This window comes from Anthonomus grandis, chromosome 11 (genome assembly GCF_022605725.1).
Source record: "Anthonomus grandis grandis chromosome 11, icAntGran1.3, whole genome shotgun sequence".
Lineage (NCBI taxonomy): Eukaryota > Metazoa > Arthropoda > Insecta > Coleoptera > Curculionidae > Anthonomus > Anthonomus grandis.
In genome coordinates this window covers 11,598,524-11,604,961 of record NC_065556.1, presented here as the reverse complement: position 1 = coordinate 11,604,961, position 6,438 = coordinate 11,598,524, and positions in this window count along the sequence as shown.

Genomic DNA, 6,438 nt, shown 5'->3' with positions numbered 1-6,438 from the left:
TAAAGCACTGCTAATAAGAAGCTCAATAGCAAGCTTACGATACCACTTCACCCCTCTGCGTAATGAAGTGGTGTACGACTTCATTTGATCCGAAAGATCAATGTAGGCTTTATGTTTGTTGTAGTCAACAATCGCAGCAGGTTTTCGAAATTTTTTATCATGGTTACTAACTCATCAGTGTGCTTTATGGATAAGGTTAGCACTCTTTGTTTTTCTACTTTTGGACAATTACACCTGAGGTGCTTTCAGCTGCCTCGGTTTCTCTTTTCCTGAGCTTTTTGTTAACAATTTGCTTAGGATTCATTTTTCGATTTGATCGAAGGGTGCCAACTAAGTGAGTGTTGAAGTAGAGCATGTGCCAAAAGCACACTTGTATAATAATTATCTGTAAAAATAATACATCCTTTGTCAAGTAAGTTATTTGCAAGAGTGAGTACTACTTTTTGTGATGAAGATTGACCCGATCTTGTCCACAATAAATAAACATACTGTATGTATAATGTATATGCCTTTTCGATGCACAGCTTATAAAGTCTTATTTCGAACTTGTGTATTTGGAGGAAAAAGGATGCGTAATATGGATGCTACGTACGACTCTGCTTCACGAAATGACAGGCTCAGGCAGGTGGAAGTAAGACGCAACATTTGTTGCACACGACCATTGATTTAAGTTTTATGTGTTGAGGCCATGTGACCATACGAAATATATAATATTTAAAATATTATAAAATAAGTTTATAACTAAAAGCTACTAAGAAAAAATTATTTCTTCTCACGCACCTGTTTAACAATTAATATTAAAAGCTCTCTCCCGTTTCACTGAGAAATAGAACCTAACTGGTATGATAAAAATCAACATTACAATAATATTTTTAATGTTTGCATTATATCATAATCTCTCCATCTCTTCACATGTCACATCATGCAATATTATAATCCCATGAAATTCATGACAATGTCGATGCAAATCAGTTTTTGCATGCACGCACAGTGATGAATAAATTCGCCAAGTTACAAAAGGCTTATACAGAGTGCACGTTTTGGGAGCTTAGTCATTAAAATTTATGGTATTATATTAGATACATGATATGTTAAATTATGGAAAGTTTGTTCAATTTATTACTAAAATTTCATTTTTAATTTTTACTTGTCACTTGTCTGACAATTGATTCTAATTGTTAGTTTTAGTAGATTAATAATTTTGTAACCAATTTTAACGGCAACTGTTTGCGTAAAACATTAAAAAATTGTATATGAGTCATATTTAAAAAGGCATTTATGTTTACATTTAATAAAAAGAAGGTTTAAAATTTTATTATTTGAATCCTAATAGCCATACCAAATGATTGCAAAATGGTGGCTAAAGTGAACCAAGTCAGTACTATTGAAAAAATACCATTACTTCCCCAATAATTTTATTACTGCGCCATCATTTTGCCTCCATTACTGTGTTTGCTGATGGACCCCGACTTAGGATAGCTTAATAAATATTTTTGCGTAACAATTTTACAATAGTTTTTTATTTTTAGTAATGCGTAGTGCCCTCTACTGGTAATATTAAAACTTTTAAAAGATTGGGATTGTTCTCCTCAAAAAAATTTTCCAATTACCAGTTTCATTTAAACTATTTTTACTTAAGAGGCTAGTAGACTTAAGCATTTTCAAATATAGGTTATAACCCTGTATAAAAATCCTAATAGTAACTTGTAACTTGCAATTATCTGTTAGTAATTATTAACTGTATATTCAACGTTTTTATTAAAAACCTCTTATATCAGTCTTAATATAAATCAGACAAGACCTCCTAATCTTTCTAATTTACTCTAGTTATTTGATGGCCGCGCGTCGCCGAGCGGAACATAGGAAAACAAACCTATGTAAATTTTAAGGGAGTCAATTATTGGCTTCCCTGTACATTTTACAGAAAAAATGTAAGATAACTTTTTGAAGAGACCAATCTGGCAAACCCTTGTGCAAAGTTTCAAAAAATTTTAATCAGCGAAACTTGAATTATTCATTTAAATGTAATTGCAAAATTAGCAAATTTTCGGTTTAGGTAAAACCAAACGGGCACCAGTAAAATGAATATTGTCACTGACGTGAGGAAAAGTGTCAACAAATCAGTGACAGTCGATATTTGAAAACAAGTATCGATTACTCAATCGACGAAAAAATAGCTATAATAATTAGTTTATTTAATAATTTTTATTGTTTTAACTTCATTGTTATATTAAATAAAAGTTTAGATAAAAAACTATTGTTAACGTGTCTTACTTTGAATGTATGGTTGTGAGATTGATAAAACGAAAAAAAAACATTTGTTGTATTCGGCTGTACGTCAGATTTGAAAAAGTCTTATAACAAATTGTTTGCTGGTGGCTGGTGTCTGGTTTTACCTGAACCGAAAATTTGGTAATTTTGCATTTACATTTAATTGAATAATTCAAATTTCGCTGATTAAAATTTTTTTTAACTTTGCACAAGGGTTTGCCAGATTGGTCTGTTCAAAAAGTTATCTTACATTTTTTCTGTAAAATGTACAGGGAAGCCAATAATTGACTCCCTTGAAATTTACATGGGATTTCCTATGTTCCGTTCGGTGACGCACCACCTGATATATGTATTACTGATATATAATTTCAGTAGAATAAAACATTCGAAACCGTTTGATGATGTCGAGCTAAAACCTAATACTGTTTTATTACGAAAACATGGTACCAAATATTTTTCTGTAATGCTATAAATTAACTGCATAAAAAATACAGATTTATTTAAATCAAAAGTCGTTGAAACAAATAATTGTACAAACATATCTTAAATTAGATTTCGTATCTTTTGATTATTATACAGTATGGATCATAATTGTCCCCTCTCTCCTTTTATCTTTTGAATGTGTAAATATAAAAATTTGAAATTTGGCACACATCACTAGCAACCTAAATATTACTTTTTGGTTCCTAGCTCATTTTGACAAATGAAATTAAATAGAAAGTGGGGTCATGCAATACATCATTCGAAAGCTCCCACTGAATGCTTTATGGTCCTAGAATATAAGTCATTACTTCTACCTATAGCAAAATGGCAGCCTTTCAAAATCTTCTATCACTAATCACTATACCTGTTTAGGTGTGATTTGTTTGTAGGTGTGTTGTTGTTTGTTAAGTTTGTATTTTTTGTCAATGTCAATGTCATTAAATTTATTATCATTAAACTTACTGTTCCACACAAAAACTTATTTGGTTTACCAATACCTTTAAAAGCGAATAATACCGAAAAGACAGACTATTTTTGCTATTTCGTTCAGTGCAATTTTATTTGTATTGGTTTAATCAAGGCCTGATCCACATCCCTTCGCTAAAGAAATTCAAATTATTCCCATTTTCGGTTGAAATCGTATAGTACATGAGACGGAAAGAATTTTTAATGTTTGTTTTCCTGATCGTCCAGTATGTCAAAAGTATATTCGCGAGCTTATTCAAAAATTTACCGAAACGGGTAGTGTTGCCAGTAGGAAGAATCCAGGGCGAGCCAGCTATCCAGAACAAAAACAGGCGGATAATATATTAGCTATGGTAAGAGATCCGCAACAGTCTACTTCCATAGTTGATGACACCTGTGATATATCTTCTACTACTGTAAAGGGCGTACTTAAAAAACATATATTTCATTTATATAAAATTCAAATGGTTTATAAATTGATAGAAGATAATCCTGATCGACGTATGGAATTTTGCGAAGTAATGACCGAGAGAATAGGTTGTTCTTCACATAAACAGGCTGGCGCTGTTTATGTGAAGAATATTTATGTCAGTGATAACTGTACTTTTTTTTCTCAAAGGTAATGTTCATAACAAAATGTCCGTTTTTGGAGCGACGTAAATTCCCACATTATTTGTAAAACACACACAATACACAGGCTGGCATATTAGGGAATCACATTGTTGTGCCTCTCTTTTTAGACCAAAATTTGACAGGTGACCTTTACCTAAACATGTTTGAGAATACAGTAGAGCCACTGATCCTTAAGATAATTGAAGACAATCCTCATGAATTTGAGTTCAAAACAGTTTTTCAACAAGATGGGGCACCGCCTCACTTTAGCAGATGTGTTAAAGAATATTTGACTAATACTTACCCTAATCGGTGGATTGGTCGCCGGGGACATACCGAGTGGCCAGCCGGCTCGCCCGATCTTACACCTCTGGACTTTTTTTTTATGGGGCTACTTGAAAGAAAAATTCTATGTCACCCAACCAAAATCTATCTTCGATTTACGTCAAAGAATAATTGATGCATGTCTCAATATTGATGTTGCTACTTTTCTCGAAGAGAAAAACTATAATAATATAAGAAGAAGTAAAATAATATAAGAAATCTCCAATATATTATTTTACTGTCTTAAAGTTAATGGTGCACATTTTCAACATCATTTGTAGTAAAATACTTACAATTCTGTGCTACCTAAAGTTTAGCTATCTTAAATGGAAATAAAAATGGGAAAAATAAGATTTTGAGAAGCTGCCATTTTTCTATGGGTAGAAGTAATAATTTAAAGTGAAGTAAAATAAAGTAAAGTAAAGTTTTTTCATGCTTACGAAAAAAAAAATTCTTACAATCGTCACAACTAGATAAATACATATTCAAAAATTATTTCGCTTACAAATTATTAAAGTTTTACATTGCAAATCAAAATCATTATCTAAAATATTAAAAAAATAACACTCAAGATACAATTTCACAAATACTAAACAAAATAATCACAATCCACAAACAGTTAAAATTTTGGAGACCCCAATATCAATTTCAACTTCCTAAAACCTATTTTTGTTTCATTTTCACCAATTTTCACAGTTGAGCTTGTAGATACTTATTAAAGCTATAGAAGGCTCTATCAGCAAGTAATTTTTTTTACTGAGGCAGCAAAAAGTTTTTTATTTAGAGCTTTAATATTATTAGGAAGTTTATTGAAAAAGCTTGGGGCATAATAAGTAGTTGAGATACGAGATTTATTGAGACTTAGAAAGTGCATTTCCAGGAAATCTACTTGTCGAGTGCTGTGAGTATGAATTTCCGATGTCTGGGCATACTTATGTAAATTATTATTTGTATATATTAGACATTCAAAGATATACCGTGATGGAAGTGTAAGAATTTTAAGTTTTTTGAAAGAGTCTCTCACCTCGTCCCTGAAATTCAGACCCTCGACAATCCTCAGAGCTCTTCTCTGCAGTTTAAAGATTCTCCTAGCTTGAGGTGCATGATCTCAAGCCAAGAGACCATAATTGCAGGTGGACTGTATTAGCGCATGGTAAACCATTAACAAAACATCCTTATTTACTGTGCCTTTTAAGCGTTTTAAAAGAACTATTTGTTTTGTCAATTTATTTGCAATGAACTCCACATGCTTATTAAATATCATAGTAGGATCTAAGTGAACACCCAAGAATCTCACCCCTTCCGAACTCTCAACACTGGTACCCTCTGTATGTCTCAAAGAGAATAAGACTTCCTTCATTTTGTTGACATTTAGGCTAAGTCTATTTGCACTGAACCACTTGCCCAAATCTGACTTCACCCCCACTAGCATCAGCTCCAGTTTTTGCAAACTAGTACTCCTGCAAAGAGCAGTAGTGTCGTCAGCAAACAGCAGCAGCCTAGACTCCATTGATCTGTCGATATCATTGACATAAATAATAAAGAAGAGTGGCCCCAAAATAGAACTCTGTGGCACACCATGAGTAATTCTGCATTCTTCTGATAAAGCTCCACCCGAACAGGTTTTCTGTACACGTTCAATAAGATAAGTTTCAAAAAGTGATAAACTGGGCGGGATCAGACCATAAAGTTTAAGCTTGCTCAAAAGGTCTTTGAAAGGTCACTCAAAATTGCCTCAACATCGGACCCCATTTTAAAGCCTTCAACCACATACTCCAGAAGATCCAGTATAGCCTTAACAGTCGATTGTTTTTTCCTAAACCCATACTGAAAGTTTTCGAGGATTTCATTTTGTTCAAAATATATATAAAGTTGATTTTTTAAAAGTAGCTCAAAAACCTTCGATATTATTGGAATCAAAGATACTGGACGGTAATTATTTAAATCATCTCTATTCCCTTTTTTAAAAATTGGTATAATCTTTTGAATTTTAAAGCCACTTGGGTAGATGCCTTCCCTTATACATAAATTTAAAAGCTTTGTTAAAGGATATATTAAATGCTCTTTCAATTGTCTTAGAAGAGGGACATTTATTCCATATATGTCTCTAGAATGTTTATTTTTTAAATTACTTATAGCATCTTTAACTTGTATATACGTCACTTCACTAAAAGAAAAAAAACCCACAGGGACACCCGACAGGCAGGCCTGATCCATAAATGATTCAGCAGTGACCGTGGCCAGTGGAATCTTCTTAAGAGTTTCGTCAGCTATACCTGAAAA